The sequence below is a fragment of the Melanotaenia boesemani genome, chromosome 16 (assembly GCF_017639745.1).
Source record: "Melanotaenia boesemani isolate fMelBoe1 chromosome 16, fMelBoe1.pri, whole genome shotgun sequence".
Taxonomy (NCBI): domain Eukaryota; kingdom Metazoa; phylum Chordata; class Actinopteri; order Atheriniformes; family Melanotaeniidae; genus Melanotaenia; species Melanotaenia boesemani.
Window position 1 is genome coordinate 9,198,796 of NC_055697.1, and position 19,161 is coordinate 9,217,956.

General features: G+C 38.9%; 1 protein-coding gene across 2 annotated transcripts in view; it reads right to left on the bottom strand.

The window, feature by feature from the left end:
- vwc2 (von Willebrand factor C domain containing 2) overlaps nucleotides 1-14,119 on the bottom strand; it is a 39,353-nt gene extending 25,234 nt beyond the window's left edge. For both annotated transcript variants that reach the window (XM_042010496.1, XM_042010495.1), the window contains exon 1: nucleotides 13,757-14,119. The gene's annotated coding sequence lies outside the window, so the exon portion shown is untranslated. The remainder of the gene's footprint in view (nucleotides 1-13,756) is intronic.
- Nucleotides 14,120-19,161: the final 5,042 nt, after the last annotated feature.

Below are 19,161 nucleotides of genomic sequence, written 5' to 3' on the forward strand. Positions count from 1 at the left end.
TTTCAGTATTTTGCTACAGTGGTTTCAGGTTTGAGCTTGTAAGGGGTGTAAGGGTAACATCAGACAGCAATCGTTCTGTCTGATCCTCATATGACTCGGGACTGGTTGCAGATGGCTGGGTGATCTGCAATATACTCTTTTTACAGGAGAATTTTTCTAACGTTGTGGAGGTTGAGATGTCAGCCAGAGTTTTTTTGTCAGCCAGTCATTTTTGCTTAGCTCCTTCTGCTGGTCCAAGCCCACGAAACCTTCAGACTCATCAGATTACCATAAGTCAGAAAAATTATGTAGCCTGTTTTTCACAAATACTAATGCTAAAATGATAATGCACCACTTTATTGTCCTTAGGTTACTCTAATGGTGCAGAGTATTTTATTGGCATTAATCATGAATTTGATATGAGCTAATTGTTGTAATGTTGCTCCCATAACTTCTTTTTCAGATTTACAATGCCTGTATCATAAATCTAAAATCATGACATGCAGTCATATCCAAACCCATGTTTCCTTTGAGGCTGCCTATCAAACTGACCACTCGAGTTACCATTAGAAGAAAGATGCTGACAGTCAAACTCGTCCAGTTAAAAAACAACATGTCGCTGTTCAAGTAAATGTGAAGCCTTCGAGAAAAAGTAAATGTAAGGTGCTTTGTGAATTTGTATCGCTCTCCATCAGTCTAATACCTGCTGTGCTGACCATGTCAGTGCATAAATCCTGCTTCATGTAGTCATGACTCACCCATGACTGGTCTACAGCTTGCCTGCTGCTCACCATTGCACCCATAGCACTCCCAAAAACACTTAGCTTCTTGCATTTTTCAAACATTTATAGTGGGTGGAATTACTCAAAGTGCAAGGGGTGTTGATACACTTTAATCTTGCGTACCTATAAATAAGGTTTGTACCCATCAAAAGTCCAAATAGTTGTAATTTTCTCAGAATGAGGAAAAGCTTTCTCCTGGAGGAAGTGCTATAACAATAATGGAGGGATTTTGGGAGAGTGTCTCCTGATTGGTGATGCACGAATGCACATTATTAATCTATGATTTTGCGCAACTGCAGGTAACAAGCAAACATCCTGCTGTGGTCTTTTTTACGTACAAAAGTGTCCTTCACGTACTTTGTTATGTACAACTGGATTTTAGGTGTTTATATCTCTTTGTCATTATTTCTGATGAGTATTTCATTTTATCATTTTTTGCCCGAGTTGTGTCCTCAGCTTCAGCTTTGGGATCATTGACAAAAAGGAAATTAACGAGCAGATTTTCATCCTTTGTTTCCGTCTTGGTGCAGTGCAGTGAATATGTTGGATAAACACATCCCAGAGAACAGTGGACTACTGCAGAAACTTTTCCAGGTGATGTGCTTCTGGCTGACCATGCTTTAGAAATAAAGGACAATAAGGACTTTATGTGCATAGAAGTAAAGGTGACTGCATTTACAACCTGCCAGCTCAGTTAACGGAAAGATTAGAAAACAGGTGAGGTGGTACACCTAAAAATTCATGTAGAAAGGGTTAAGCGTTGATTTTAAATGCAGCAGTACCGATCTGGATGAAACTCTCAGGTGAAGATGAGAACATCACTTTCCTCCACCTGATTGTGATCGTTTGTTGTTCTCTGATTATGAGTCCCAGTGTTGTTCAGTCACAACATTCAGGAATGTTCACTCTCTTCAGACGTTCCAGAGCAGAGTGCCATCAGATCCAGCAAAGTCTTTTGTATATTTCATTGTTCTTATAAAAAGTAAATTTACTCCTCCTTTTGCTTAAACAAGATGCATTAAATTAATGAATTCTGTATTTTTAGACATGTGTTTTTTTCCTTGTATGATGGCCAGAATATATTAATTTACAAGAAAGGAATCCACCTAAATGAACGGATAATATATTTTATTTCAAAATCAAAATATCAGATCGGTAAATGTTTAATTGACATATAAATTATCAGTATGATGGTGTAGTTGCAGCCAACAATTTGTTGATTTGCAGGTTTTCATCCATCCATTTGTAAAACTTTTTTTAAAATTGATGAACTTACACCAAACACAAGGTAAACACCGACACCTGAGACTGAAACCTGTGGCGACATATCTACTTAAACTTTATTTGTTGTTCAGCAGATTGTAATGATCTAAGTAATGACTCTTCACCTCTTATGTGTTTATTGCATTAAGGACGTTTCTTTTCAGCCTGTTTTAGACATGTTTTTAGCGTAGTTTACTAGTGAGAAACCAAAAAGTGTTGTGATAAACAGTAAATGGGTACCACCCAAAATAGCTGAGAAAGCCGCGGTAACAATTTTTCTATGTACTCTCATGTTAACAGATGCAGATGTGGGAGGTGAAATGAGGCAAAAAGCATCAACAGCTGGTCTCTATAAAGGTAATGATGTTTACACACTCCTACACATTTACCTAAGACTAAGCTGCTCATGGTTTTTCTGTGTACATAACTAAGGGGCCGTCCCCACGACGCTGGATCTCAGCAAAACCACAAAAGTATTTTAGCAAATCACCCTTTCATCCCCACGAAGTCAGGGATTAGCCTCCATGAAACCGACCATGTCTGAAGCCAGGTACTAAGGTGGATCGGTTTGAGTCCTCTACTGTCTGCAGTGATGTGCAGACAGCGAAGCCGCACAACTCGAGGAGAAGAAGCTCAACTTCATTAGTCAAAAGAAATGTTTCTCTTTTGACTCGCAGTGAATCCTCAGCTATCTTCTATTCTCTGTTTCCAATGTGAACTTCCTGCAAGACGCAGTGAGCCTTTATCCGCGCATGTATTCTTTTGCTCTAGCTTTGGCGTGTTACTCTGTAGCACCTCCCACAGCCTGAAGTATGTACTACAGCGGTGTCATGGGGACGTTGAAGCCTTTCTCCTAGTTTTCGCCACCGTTTTCACATTGTTTTCACCCCTGAACCGGCTTCGGTGCCGTGTGGACATAGCCTAAGTTTGTGTGTGTGGGTGTGGGTGTGTGTGTGTGTGTGTGTGTGGGTGTGTGTGTGTGTGTGTGTGTGGGTGTGTGTGTGTGTGTGTGTGTGTGTGTGTGTAGAGGAGTAAATGCAAACCATGGTTGCTTTTGTGATTGTATTTTTCTGAGTGGTTGTTAAAGCTACAAAAAGGCAAATGGAAATTTTCAGCTGCCCCATAAAAAAATGTTTTAACACAAACTATTGTTAAGCTGCCTTTTCCCTCAGTGCACAAATGGTGTTTACACTAAAAATAATTGTGTGTTAATGAATAACATAAACAGTCTGACATAGCAATTTAGATTGAGACTTATGTCTTTTTAGTGTTTTTAATGTAGGAACGGCCTCAACTGTCCCTGTAGCTTCAGTCTCCCCACAAACCCAGTGTAATGAACAGATCATAACATTTTGCAGCTGTGTTGCTGGTCTGGAAAAACAAGTCCTTAGAGAAGCTAAAAAGGGCTGTCACAACAAAACTCAGATTTTCTGGGAGATATTTCTAAATCAAAAACAAATTGCTATGCTCTGAGTAGTTGTGGATCATTCATTTATTTAAAAAAAAAAAGATTAATTAATGATTCATTTCCTCCAAAGGAAAAAAATCGTGACACGAGTAGTCAGCTTTATGTTTTACAATTATTATAGATGTTTTAAGGCTGTAAAAACCCCTCACTACACACTTTATACATTTTTCTCAGACAGGCACTAATATTTTCACACTTTTCTCTCTTGTTAAACACCTATAAAACATTTCAGAGTCACACCACTAGTGATCGAAGTTTTATGTAAATTTGGCAAGCTGAACATATTCTGTGCTGTACAGGAGACACGGCACAGAGGAGATTTATTGACAATGGTCTACAGCCAATCAGGACGCTGAACACAATGCGCTGTAAAAAAAAAAAAAAAAAAAAAAGCATGAAAATTGCACTGAAAAAAATTCAAGAAACTGCGAGGCCGTGAAAGGTGACCATTGTACACATCTTTAACTCTCTCTTGTTATAATTTTCATTGCACATTAGAAAATGAATCTAGCTGATGTTTTTGGTGCTTTGTCCTGAGACACATAAATTCTTGTAAGTCAGTATCACTGCAAAGTGTTGGAAGTGGAAAATTGAGTGGGGCTAAGATCAGCGCCCCCCAGCAGTGCACCTAAATAGCCACTCGTGTACTGTTGTCAGGGCAAATTAATAAATATATGACCAATCAGTGTCACAGAATTTTATGGTCTTGGGGTGCTTAAAACATTTCACTTTCAGTGGAAAATACCACGAGATTTAAGGTTAAAAAAGAGGCTTTTGTGGTTTGGTCACTCAGTGGAATGACGAGCAAGGTGCAACTTCCACCAAATTCGGTGAGATCCTTATTCATTTACCCGTTTGCAAGAAGGACAATGGAGGAGAAAATCCGAGTTAAGGAGTTGGGACCCGAGAAGCCCGACCTTATTATTAATCAGCAGACCAAGGAGAAAAGTAAAGTTTATAACCGGAGTTTTTGCAGGAGTTGGTTCGAGCGCAAGTCGTGGTGAACAGGCTGTGGAATAGCCAATGCACTTTTCTGTTTTCCCTGTATTTTTTTTAAAGTGACAAATGTGATTTAACATGGACACAGTCAGGACAAACCGACTTGAAACATCTTTCCGAACGCCTCAAGAAGCATGAACGCTCAATGACGGACACCACGTTGCGGTAAGAAGGCACAATGAAGAGGTTGATAAGAATCGTCATATTTTATCAAAATATCAAAAATTTTGAACTGGCATTGCGGGGGCATGATGAAAGGGATACTTCTGAAAACCCTGGAATTTTCAGAGGTTTAGTAGATTTAATGGCGTCCATTGACCGGGACTTGAATGATCACCTTAAAAATGTAACTGTCTTTACTGAGTTACTGGACTGTAAGCTGGCAGTTCTGAAAGAAAAAATCATGGATGAAGTAAAAACAGCTGACTTTTTAGCCATTCAAGCTGATGAAACAATTGACATTTCCACACACTGTCAGTTAGTCCTGGTTCTAAGATACATTGACAGAACCCACAATGTCCAGGAGCGTTTGTTTGAGTTTATTAAGCTCTCCAATGCCAGCGTGGACGCAAACCTCAGGTGCCTTATTGGAAAGCCTGGGCACCATCCTTCCGGAGGGACAAGAAAAGAAGCTGATCGGCCAGGCCTATGATGGGGCATCAGTGATGAGGGGGTGCCACTGGAGGAGTTCAGCGAAAGGTCCAGGACATCTATGGAAATGCTTACTAAGTTCACTGTTTTTCCCACCAGTTAAACTTAGTAATGCAACAAGCCACATCCCACATCCCACAGATCAATCACTTCTTTTCTGATATCGGGGGATTTTCTTCCTTTTTTTCCAAGTCAAGCAAGAGAACCGCAGTGCTTGATGAGGTGGTGGCGCATCGTCTTCCAAGTTCATCAGCAACACGTTGGAATGTCAACAGTCGTGTGGTTAACACAGTGTATGAACACAAGGCCGATCTGGTGAAGTGTTTTGAGACCATCCAGAACAGCGAGAGAGGCTGGTGGCTATGTGAGAATGCTTGAAGATGATGAATTCTGTTTTTCCTGGCCTTCTTTCACAAAATAATGTGTTACGTCCCAGACTTGTCAGCCTGTGTCTGGGTATGTTAATTTGTGTGTACGGTTGCTTGCAGGTGATTGGCCGAGATTTCGTCGGGGGCTGCTCCTCTCCTCACCACTGGGATTGGACGGCTACGGATCCGTTCTTCCTCGGCCCCGCCCTCCAGAGACTTTCCCTCTATATGAAGGCTGGAGCTGCCTTCAGTCGGCGCGGTTGTGTGCGAATACAGCACAGCTTGCCATAGGATTTGTTTGTACAGGACAGCACCTGCGTGTGCTTAGTGGAGACTTTTGGTGCCATGTAGTGTTTGTGACCAGTGGTATTTTGTTTGACTTGTTGAGTGTGGTTTTGCCTCCAGAATACTTTACCTTTTGTTTGTCAACCTGTTGCCTACAGACAACTTCCTTTTAGTTGCTAAATAGCCAGTTTGAGGCTTACCTGAGTTTCAGGACACTTTACGTTGTTATTATTTATAACTTCTTGGTTTTTGTGACATTTGTTAGAGTGCCTTTTCTTTTTTGTTTGGTATTATTTGTTATTGGCACTACCACCTAGTTTGTGTATTTCATTTGTTATGTCAATAAATGTCTCTTATTTTAAAGAGCTGGACTCCGACGCTAATTGTTACTGACCCTCTTGCCCTTAGACTAGAGAGGGGTCGTAACATAATGCTACATGTGGACATGCTGTATAACCAGCTGCAGAGAAGAAACATTGATTCTGTCTACATCTCAGGAATCGTCCAAAAATTCATTGACAGCATGCAGGCTATCAGGTAAGCTATGCATCTGTGCACAGTGTTACCCAAATGTTAATTCTCTTTGAATAAACTCTATGTAGCCTAATGCTCAAATACAGTAACTTACAGGTGCTCGTCATAAAATTAGAATATCATGAAAAAGTTGATTTCAGTAATTACATTCAAAAAGTGAAACTTGTATAATGTAGACATTCATTCTTCAGACTGACATATTTAAAATGCCTATTTCTTTTAATTTTGATGATTATAACTGACAACTAATGAAAACCCCAAATTCAATATACCAGAAAATTAGAATATTGTGGAAAGATTCAATATTGAAGATACCTAGTGCTGCACTCTAATCAGCTAATCAACTCACAACACCTGCAAAGGCCTTTAAATGGTCTCTCAGTCTAGTTCTGTTGGCTACACAATCATGGAGAAGACTGCTGACCTGACAGTTGTCCAAAAGACGACCATTGAAACCTGGCACAAGGAGGGAAGACACAAAAGGTCATTGCTAAAGAGGCTGGCTGTTCACAGAGCTCTGTGTCCAAGCACATTAATAGAGAGGCAAAGGGAAGGAAACGATGTGGTAGAAAAAAGTGTACAAGCAATAGGGATAACCGCACCCTGGACAGGACTGTGAAACGAAACCCACTCAAAAATGTGGGGGAGATTTACAAAGAATGGACTGCAGCTGGAGTCAGTGCTTCAGGAACCACCAGCACAAATGTATGCAAGACATGGGTTTCAGCTATCGCATTCCTTGTGTCAAGCCACTCTTGAACAAGAGACAGTGTCAGAAGCATCTTGCCTGGGCTAAAGACAAAAAGGACAGGACTGCTGCTGACTGGTCCAAAGTTATGTTCTCTGATGAAAGGAAATGTTGCATGTCCTTTGGAAACAAGGTCCAAGAGTCTGGAGAAAGTGATGGTTTGGGGGGCCATATCATCTGCTGGTGTTGGTCCACTGTGTTTTCTTAGGTCCATGGTCAACGCAGCCGTCTACCAGGAGGTTTTAGAGCACTTCATGCTTCCTGCTGCTGACCAACTTAATGGAGATGCAGATTTAATTTTCCAACAGGACTTGGCACCTGCACACAGTGCCAAAGCTACCAGTACTTGGTTTAAGGACCATGGTATCCCTGGTCTTAATTGGCCAGCAAACTTAAAATTTATGTATTGTTTCTGTATTATCAAGGAGGCTGTTCCTTCCCTAGTTGAGGAGTACAGGGGACCTGGACAGGAGCCACCCACAAAGAAACGGAGGACTTTGGGAGAAGACAGCCAACACCATTTGGCATTGGAGGTAAGCACTTTAAGCTGCCACCTAGTGGATAGAAAAATAACAACTTATCACCACACTGGCCATTTGAAATAGTGCTATTGAGTAAAATATACATTGTCATGTTCTGATATAAATATATAGAGTAATCCATGTTGGCTTATTACACAATTATAGCTGTTCAGGAAAGGACAGGAGAATTATAGCCTATTGTTTAAAATAAAATGTAAAAACCTAATTCATACCTATTTTTAAATTACAGACCATGTTATAGGTGTGCGACACCATTATGTGCCATGCCAAGGAGAGGTTTTCTTTCACCAAACACTTGGTCAGTGCCACAACACAACAAGAAGTTCCCAGACTCAGCACTGGATACCACAGTAGCAGCTTGTCCCTCACTGGACAAGGCCACACTTAAAACAGAGCTGTCCCTGATCTACAGCAACAAAGAGTTCCAGAGCTGCAGGGGTGCACTGGCTCTCTTTCAGGTTCTCATGGAGAATAATCTTCAAGACACATTTACAGAAACTGTAAGTCTTCTCAACATTCTGATCACCACACCAATGACAACATCAGAGTCAGAGAGGTGCTTCTCAACTTTAAAGAGGATAAAAACTTTCCTTAGGAATACTATGGCACACGATCGCCTCAACGCTCTGGCTATGCTCTCCATTGAGGAAAAACTAACACGGGACATCCCTGATTTCAACACCAGAGTCATTGAGAAATTTGCCACACAGAAAGACAGAGGAGCAAAGTTCCTGTACAAATAAGCACTATCCATCCTCTCCACTCAGTTATTATGTTACACTCACCTTAACACAAACATACACTCCTTTCTCTGACTCACTCACACGCTGTTGATTTATGTAGATCCAGCTGATCATACTCTTTCATTGTTGTTGAGTTATTGTATTTGATACCATTTCTTTCTAAAGCATGCATGTAGTATTAAACACTTGAAAATTGTTTAATTACTTTATCTTTGAAAATGGTGATTTTGAGAAGGATATTAAATCATTACTGTTACAATCATCTGACTTTTGATTTGAATTCTTAAATACTGGACTAGGCAGAGAAATGTATTGTCACATTAGCCCCACCAAAAATATTTTTCATGAGCCGCCACTGATAAATAACTGCAATTAAATTCCACCAATGGTCTGGGTCTTTGTATTACATTTGATGGCAACATAAAAACAACAACAAAACAAAAAAAAAAAAAACAAACAAAAAAAAGAATATAGAGGAAAAAATATTAAGCTGAGCTCCTTAACATTTACAAAACAAAATTATTGTACATTAGTTGTTATTAAATTAGCCACAGTTGTAACATTTTAATAACCTCTGGAGCATCTTGTTTAAATGCCTGTCTAATAAATTCACCGCTTTAATGCATCTTGTATAACTAATTTTATGATACATTTTACATACTAAAATGAAAGACAATTAGAGTTTTCTGATTTTACTAAAGCCTTGTGCTGTAAAACATTTTATGATGGGTTTTACTGATACCTTTTCTCACCACTCTTCAGATCAAAGTGATGGCAAACATTCATATTTATAGTGTTACATATGAGCCATCTGGTAAAAGGTCACGGGTTTATCTTTTGCCGACAGCTCTACAAAGAATTCTCCTTGCGCTCCCATTTTTTATATATGTTCAATATTTGCAAGGACATTTTGACAGGAAGAAACAAGACAACTAGAATGAAGTGACCTAAAGACATAATACAGCCTGCACTCCATGTCTGCAGAATAATGCTTGTTTAATGGATGGACACAAACCATGATGAGTATTAATTTGTGCTTAATGAGCTTATAATATGTAATAAACTGCAACTGCAGTCCTGTTGGCACATTTAGAAACCCATATCCACACACAGTTCACATCTACACACAGTTTATACAGTGCACAGTTTGTGCAAAAGTGACGTTGCCGCCTGGTTGCAGACATCAATCACAAGCATGTCAGAGTTTACATAAGCCAGCATCACTGAGTTCATTCACATCTGTGACACATGTAAGCGCTGACTTCTTGGAAAAAAAATAAAAGATGGAAATGCGTTGTCAAAAAAAAAAACAACTCTTTAATTAACACTTGTCATCTCAGAAATAATTATCTCTGTACAGCAAACACTTTTTGCAAAAAAAATTTAAATTGGATACCTTTTCAGCTGCACAAAAGCAATGTAGTTTCACTGCGATTCTGCATAACGATGTACTCAAATATTGCCTTTAAAAACAAAAATCTTTAGACCAATTAATCATTCATAATCAGTCACTTAGTTTTTTTGTAAGTTTTAAAACGCTGCAACGTGCTTTTGTTGCACCATAACAATGTAGGGGAAACTTAGCAGAGAGGCCACGATTAAATATGCATGATAATAACTCCACTTAAACCAAAACCTCTGTGAATCTTTACTGCTGTGCTAAGTTGTTATCTAATATTGTTTCCAAATGCATCTTTGATTAATAAATAATGATGCAAGCAAAAGCTGTGAGCCCCATAAACCAGCAAATAATCTACACAACCCTGGAAAACAATACTCTATGTTTTAGGAGTACACACTACTGCAACAGTTCTGATTGAATCATTAGATGGATGACTTAGTCATTGTTTTAAGGAACAGAGCTTACTTTTGTTATCCCTGTACTGACACTTAGAGCTGGGGTGTGAGAGTCAGTTTAGACCTCAGACCTGACAGGCTGAGCAACTGGAGGGTCTCTACTGGAAACTCAGCTGAGGAGAGAGCTGATTTAAATGCAACACAATATAAAAATCAGGGGGCGAGAAACAAGCCTCCATGTATAGTAATTAATATTTGACCTGTACAGGTCTCTTTAGTCTATAAACCACATTTGAGATTGCTTCATCAACTCAATACTTTTTCTTTTACAGATTTTGAACCAATGTAGCCACTTTAGGAAGAAATGTGTTGGTTTTGTAAGTAAACAAGTAAAATTATATTCCTTATAAATGGAATAAGTGTTAGGAAACATTTTTATATTGCAATATAACTCTCCCTAAAAAATCCTTTGGATTTCTAGTTCTGTTTAATATGCATTTGTTATAAAAGTTCTTCAACCCTCGTAGGGATGTCTAGTTCTGGTCCTAAAGGTTCGCCGTCCAGCAGGTTTTACATGTTTCCTGCTTCAACACACCTGACTCAGATTAATGGGTCATTGACATGTTTGGGCAGAATTTGAGAACAAGCTGTTGAAGAACCATTTTGTTTAAATTGAGTGTGTTTGAGCAGGGAAATGTATAAAACCTGCAGGATGGCAGCCTTAAAGGACCAAAACTGGACATTCCTATCTTACATTTACACCTCTCAAGGATTAGAGTAATCGCAAACTTTAATGTTGAGATGTAACATAATGCTTTGTATTTTTTTTATCTGTGCATGACCCTGGAAAATTTAAAATTTGTTATATCTATGTGGATAGCCTATGCATCATAATATTAAATAAGTTTTTTTTTTCTTTTTCATCAGTTTATCAACATTTTTTTATTTGTCATTTTCATTAAAAGTGCACACATACAGTAATTTCCAACCCAAGGCTCAGGAACAGATGTCAGGGTTTTCCATGAGGATTAATCGGTCTGGGGAAAACACTTAGGATAATGACAGGCAAATGATGTTGAAAAGATCTGCGTTTGCAAAAACTTCATAAGAAAATATATCACCCGTCCTCCTTAAAAATGATCTGCTCTGTCTTTAGGAGGCTTTATCTTTTATTTCTCTGCACAGTTAGCACTAATAATCATATAAACAGTAGATGCTGGAGTTGTGATTATGCAGCTTGAAAAATCATAATTCTCATATTAACAAAGTTGCTTTTTGTAATTTTGCTTCACCATTAATCTTGCAAATTTGAATTCTGCCCCTCCCTGAGCTATTTCTTGTGACAAGTGACGGTGTTTCCGCTTTCCATTGACATTTAAATGTCTCTGCTTCTAGCACTAGGCTGAATGAACTCAGCATTATCCTCTGTGTTTGGCAGCGACAGCAACTCGTTGATTATCATCAGTGCAGCTATAAATCTCTCTGTCAAAGGCCAAAGTTCCTTTTATGGCTTAGGCTGCTGACCAGAGCCTGTAGGACCACTCAAGTGCAGCAACAATGTTTAATCAAGCAGGGATTCAACCAGGCTGTTAGGTTACCCTTCAGTGATGCTCGCTATCGCACTGAAGTGTGACTCATAAATAGTTGTCATTTTTACTACACAGTAGAAGGAATATGGATAAGTCTCAACACAACAACCTGAGGTCTTACTCTGAGTTTAGCATCGCCTTGACTAAAAGGCTACTGTTCTTCATATATATTAAACTGGCAATGCTTCAATAACGCAAAAATAGCAGTTAAGTTGAGTTAACGCTGACGTCTGTCCTGCTTTAGTCTTTGATGTCGCTCAGAAAGTTTTTTTCTAGTGAGGTTGATAGCTCTAACACTGACACAATAATGCTTTAAATAGGGTCATATTCACTGAGGCAGTGCTCTCATCTCCAGGAATTTTTCACACCTGTGCTAAAATGTACCCATCCTTTTGTTGATTTCGAAGTACCATTCAGAGTGAATCAATACAAGATGATTTGAAATGAGTAAGGCACAATATGTAATTATATTTTAACTAAAAGAACAGCTTGTCTTACAGCATCACTTTTGTTTCATTTCTGTTTTAGGCTGTTATTGTAACCAGTGCAAGTCTGACAGTAAGCTTGCAAAACAAGCTAAAATCACACTCACATTAATTTTGCAAGTTCAAACTCCAGCAGATGACCACCCTGCAAAACCTGAGTATATGTCATTGAGAGGAAAACTATTTCCTTAGGGCCAGAATTAACTCATACCAACAAAAATGTCTTCACCAGTGTGGGCAGTTCATTTACTGCACATAACAGATTCTCCAACTCCCACTGTGCCAACATGCAATCCACAACACACAGGGAAGGCAACAATTTACTTTGAGGTCTACTTCAATTTATGACAAAGCAAATCACAGGGGATGAGATGTGAAATGTTTAGACAGCGGTGGCTAGTGGGTTTGGAGCTGACAGGGCTGAGAAAGCATTGGAATAATGATGCTTTAAAACTCATTTTTATACTGAAAAAGAGAAAAGGGGGAGTTATATGAAATTATGAAACACAGTTAGAGCATTAAGGGACACTAAGGCAGGATCCAAGAGTATTAAGCCATCTGCCAGTGAGTAAAGAATGCTGCAGGGCTGTCTAATTGAATTTTATCCTTCTACTGCAAAATCTTACGAGTGACCCAAATCAGAAGAAAGTTTGCCAAAAACATGCAATGAAAAACCAACAGCCCTTGCAAAACTGTCATATCATCTTAAGATTATGTGTGATGAAACAAGGTGAGTATCTGCTCATGCACAAAGCCTGCTAGGAAAAGTCTGAGGCAGGAAATGCATGAGGACGAGGAGTCAATCTACAGGATTTTTTTCCCACACAGCCCAAAAAGAGACACAAAGATGTGTCAGTGATAGACAAGCAGCCTGTTTGACTCTCTTTTGTACACCCTGAGCTGAAGCAGCATTTAAATAATAAAAATATCAACAAATCTCCCATCAATGATCTTTTCAGCACAGCATTCACACAGAGAGCATATCCACGTCTTCACAAGATCACAGACTTGGGACACAATGCAATTACCTACTTTGTTATGAATTTATTCAAAGATGAATATGTTGTTTTGTGGATTTCGACTCTGCCCTGCTGTTGAAGGCTGTGCTCCATGGATGCTCCATTCAGAAGTGTGTAAGCAGGCAAAGTGTTCTGTTTCCATTAAAATCTTCAGTCCTATTTAAATATATCTACAAAAAAAAAAAAAAAAAAAAGCCCACAAGGTTCACTTTCTGTAATATCTTTGTTTCCTCCACAGGTGCAGCAGCGTTTTCTGCACGTTTCAACAATTTGCATAGTTTATCCAGTCAAGCAGATTTGTATAGGATTAGGAGGCATTAGGTGATAATTTAGCTCCAGTTAATGTGGTTTCCAGGAGACTAAATGTGAGTAAAAATATCAGATCATAGACAAAATCGCTTATTAGCCTATAGGAGACAACACTGGACGGTCAAATCCCAATAAAGTGTGTGATGTTAAACCAGCTTGTATTTTAAAAAGCTGCTTATCATTGATATAATTCACCTGTGATCCTCTGAGTCTGTCGTATCCGTCAGTGCGCTGGGTTGAAACACAGCCTTTGGACTGTTGGACAGCGGAGGTAGGACAGCAACAAATGATCTTCCAGTGAAGAGATGGGAACTGACGCTCGTTAAGCCGGTGAAATGCACAGTTTCCCAGGAGGATGCTCGCAAGTCATCAGCGTGTCACGTTTAACTTTAATAGTCACAGTGAGTGAAAGAAAAGAAAGCGATCCGTCTCCGACCATCCACCGCGGTCGGAAAGAGCTACTGATCCCTCTGCTCAACACTGGCACTTTATTTCTCACGGTGGCAAATAAATAAATAAATAAATGGGAAGAGAAAAGAGGCAGCAGCGCTCAGACGTCGCGCTGAGCCGAGCCACTAGATGGAGCAGTGAAATGAGAACAGGCGGTCAATTAGTGAGCCTTAATGGATATCAGAGCTGTTCATCTGGCTCACACACTGCAGGCTGTGATTGCCTAATTATCAGGAATTAGAGTGGTTTCTTTGACACGTATCTTATATGGTCAATTATTTGATACCTAACAAGAAAATACTTACATAACACAGACAAGGCGTTGAAAATTAATCATGTCAGCCCTCCTACACAAAGTCAAAAAGCAGCTAAACCAGAGCCTACTTTCTTCATTAAACTATTTTTTTATGTGATGGTCTTTACCAAAATAAATCTGAAACCCTTCTTTACACTACAGAGCAAAAATACTTGCAGTTATTATGTTGTTATCAGAAATTTAATAAAAGAACAATAATACTGATGTGCTGTGGTGGGAAATATCTGTCCTTTAAGCTAGCTTACTTGTTTAGCCCACTAGCAAACATTGGAAATAGGAAAAAAGTTTGAATAGCTTTTATTTAGATTTTTTTTTATTATTATTTAGTATTCCTTTGTCTTTTAACTGTTTCTTTTATTTCTTTCTTTTAAATATTTATTCACCAAACAGCTTTCACCAGTTACCAGTAACACAAGCTAATGAAAATGGTAGGTCCCAGTTACCAGCGGATGACTCTCTTTCCCCATCTATGCAATGGTTGGTTGCTTACACAGCATTTAATGTTTGAACCAGAAAATTATTCCAGAACAAATTAGGTTTGCAAGGTCATCTGCAAGTCAAAACAGCCTAGCTACTTTCTGCAACATTAGAAGCGTTTACATGGAGCACTTTTGATCCGAACAAACGCACAATCAGAATAAAAATATGTCATGTAAACACTTCAATTAATCCAATTGGCATCGATCAGAATGAATTTTCAATTTGATTGCGAGGTGTGTCTAAACCAGAAGTCTTCACAGGGGGTCATGACCCATAGGAGGTCTGTGGATATACTGCAGTTGATTAGGATATTTAAAATATATATATACTTTATCCCATAGGCTTTTCTCCATACAAATTTAAATATACATTAACATGACTCCAACATATTGTAGTGAATAGATAAATAAAAGCAGATGATATCAGTCAGAAATGCACACACTTAGTAACACACAGGAGTTTTTTCAAATTGGGCACCAATTCACTTTCAGCGTGAGATAAGCTTAGACTTAACACTTCAAGCGTTCTGCCTCCAGAACAAGACATTCCTGGCTAAAACACAGAAGCTCTTATCCACAACTGTCAACTGTGAGGCTACAATATCATAATGTCAATTGTATCAACATTGTTATGAAAGACAATGGATAGTTTTGTAATTAACCAAAAAACTCCACAAGCACAAACAATACATTCACCAACTCAGACACCGCTGGTGAAAATGCTCGGGGTAAAGCGGCATCTGCTGTTAATTTTTCAGCTGATAAGAGTAGCTGCTTGAATTACACAGGGAGTGTTTTCAGGCATGCACTACAAATTTGCAAGTCGCATGCGTGCATATATTAGTGCAAAGTGGTCAAAGACATTACTGCCAAAAAACATTCTGCTACTACTGATGCAGTTCATGCAATATGAAACATCTCATATAGAGACAAAAGTTCTTTTTGACAGACCACAAAAAGCAGAAAATGAAGTGGTCTCTGTTCATAAAATTAAATAAATGAATAAACACATAAAATATGGAGAAATTAATACTATTCTTTTTAAGAAAAATCAGGAACCGTATGGAAAAATTGAATAAAACCCCCATGGCAGATACAACATTTTTGTTGCAAACTCTGAAGTATAAAAGTAACACTCACAGTCTCCATTGTTTAAAGGCTTGAAACAATTAGTTGCTCACAAAGACACTTGACAAAATATGATAAATAAAAAAAAAATTTACTACATCTTCTACCAAATTTCAGTACACACTGGGCATGTCAGGAGTGCTATGATACTCTTAAATCTTTACATCATGTAAACAAACAACTCACTTAATAACTTTACCTAGCGTCCATTTAAACATGTCAGCTGGTATCTCTGATTAGATTTATTTAAATCAGATTGAAGAAATATTTATTCATGTCAATGTACCTTTTGTAAATATAACATGTAATCCTACCTATAAAACAGGTTCACCACTTAAACACAGGAACCTTAATTGGACACTGTATTAGTGGGACAGAGAGAAAACATAAAACAAGACGTCTTTGTTGACAGATAGGCCTCTTTGCATCCAGTGTTGTGGATTTGGTTTGGGCCAAACAGAGATGGTTTGAGCTGCTGTAGACTTTATAATCAGTTCAGTGGCATAACCCAGCTGTGTGTCAGATTTGCAAGGCAGCTGCATGACAAATGAAGACTGCAAAGATCTGGATACAGTACACTTTTTTTTTTTTTTTAATTATGAGCCACTAATATCTCCATGAACACTTAAAGAATATGATTTCATGTCATCACAGCATGTCAGGTCTGCTTTCTTCATTAAAAAAAAAACAGATAGCACACTTGTAGAAAAATAAATTATCAAGAGTCTGGATGAGTGAAGTTTAACAAAGTTTATTACAGAAAAGAAAAATAAAGACTTGTACAGGAGCGCGTCGCATCCAACCCACAGGTTTTCTACCCCGTGTTGTTAGGGTGGCCCGAATGACCAAATAAGTTTGCTTCTCTCTCAAAATAATCTGTCTTATTTTGCAGATGTCCTGTCTTCATACAACCCAGTGTCTCCAGTGAGAGCCACACTGTTCCCAGTCCAGGGTCGGAGTCCCTCAGGCCATCACTTGTCTCAGAAAAAGATAATGCATAAAGGTGGATAAAAATGGTTAAAGACTATAATGATTATGATAAAAAAAAGGTGTAATAAATATAATAAAGATTAACAAAGTGAATAATAAAAAGATGATTAATAAATAATAATAAGCACATTTCTTCCACAATTCCCCTCTAAAAAACCTATTTTATATTAATCAAACAAGATTGAAATAAATTTACTTTAAAAATGAGGCCTTTGCTTGATAAAGACATCAGGAGTTCAAATTCACGAAGAATCAATGAACCACACACATGAGCAGGAGTGAAAAAAGTAGTAAGAGCTGCTGTTTTTGTGAGACTAGAAACTTAAAGTATTCAAGATCAGAAAACACAAGTATTCTTCAGCATTAACACATTTAACAGTGGTTTCATCATCATCATCATCATCACTAGAGTAATCTACGGGAGACCAGCGTCATCACAAGGAAAAACATGAACCGGAAAAGCCAAATAACAAACCACACCAGTTTACTGGCAGGTAGAGATATGAGTGATGCCCACACACCCACACATTGTCAGTGGGACATCCCTAGCCCCATGGAGAGGGGGTGCACAGAATGGCATACTTGGAATGTGGAAAACCAAAAGATCAAAATTCACATTAAGAGTAGGACCAAGTGGTTAATCAGTCATGTTACAGGGAAATCTGTCTTCAGGACAAAAACCACACAAAGCTGGGAAACTAACATGACAATGTAAGGTAGCAGAAGATGTCCCACAAGGGAGGTGGAAGCACAGTGGAGCTTTAGCAGTGTGATCTGTGGAGGAAACAGTTAACACTTCACCTGAAACAGGTGTTGGTGTGTGCAGAGAAGTTTGAAGGAAAACAAGTTGGGATGAAGGGCAGGTCTCTTTACATCACTGACACCCAGGAGGAATCAGAGCACACACGTAACAGCTGGCATTAGTGAATTTCAGAACAGTTTGCTTAGCCAGTTGATACCAGATGTTGTCTTGATAGTCATGATGATCAATCACATGAGGTTTTAACAGCATCTTAGAAGGTGGCAACATCAGCAACCATGAGAGCAAGATAAGGATGATGCACATGAGCACTGCAGCATCTGCATTTCATCTCCTGAAGTCATCTGAGGTTCATGGTTGTTGCTAGTCACCATTTTCAGTTTAGGGGCCTGAAAATCCACGTTGGTCTACCTGCTTGGGTCAGGTGACACGAAATCCTCTCCTGGTGGTGATAGTGGTTGTGAACATGGAAGGTCCTCCTCTGGAGTAAGGACCCGTTTGCATTTACTGGCATGGATTCAGGTGGCCCTCTCTGCAAACTTATCTGCTGTGTCAATGGTCAGGAGCACCTGATATGGGCCTGTAAACGTCTGGGCCTTCCAATGCTTTCTCCTCACGTAGTTTTTGTTTTGGTTTTGTTTTAACAGCTATCTTGTGACCTGGCTTCAGTGAGTCTCAACTGGTTTTGGGAATGCTGCTTTCACCATCTATAAAACTTCAGAAGGTTTCCAGGTTTTGCAATAAACCAACGCTGAGTCCTCATCGATGGAGGTTTCAGGTAGGGGCCTATGTTCTGGCTTTATTCCAAGACCAGGAGGCCTGCCAAAGAGAATCTAAATGGACTGAGGTTCAACCTTGTCTGGTTTTCTCATCCTCACGTAGGTCAGGAGAAGGTATAGAGCTCTCAGCATGCAAGGCAGAGAATGTGAAGGGAGGGGCAGAGGGGTGAGGGAGCGAGGAAGACAAGGACTGCTTCTCCTTCTTGTTTCTTCTGTTTTCACCATCTAGTTTGTTCTTATTTGTCATTGTCAGCTTTTTATTTTGGTTCCTCACACGTCTAGTTTAGTTTAGTTTAGTTTAGTTTAGTTTAGTTTAGTTTAGTTTAGTTTAGTTTAGTTTAGTTTAGTCAAACATGCCAAATAGCTTAAATTGATGAGACCAGCTCCTTTCTCTCAGTTTAGCTGGAAGAAGTCTGGAGAGTGAAGAAAATAATCTTCCATGTTATTTGAAAGATACAGATCTCCAGAAATCAATTAAACAGTCCAACAATAGCCATATAAATAAAAACATGTCAGTGATTAGTTTTTTGGGTTTTTTTTTTTGGTGGTGAATGAGACAGTCCTTCCAACTGATGCACTTAACAAACAATTATGAACAAACGATTTGTCGTGCTAATAATGACCTGTCCGTATGCTGTGTCCATTGCATGTATGTAATATAGAATACAAGTTGCAAGAATGCAGTCGTGTACATGAAG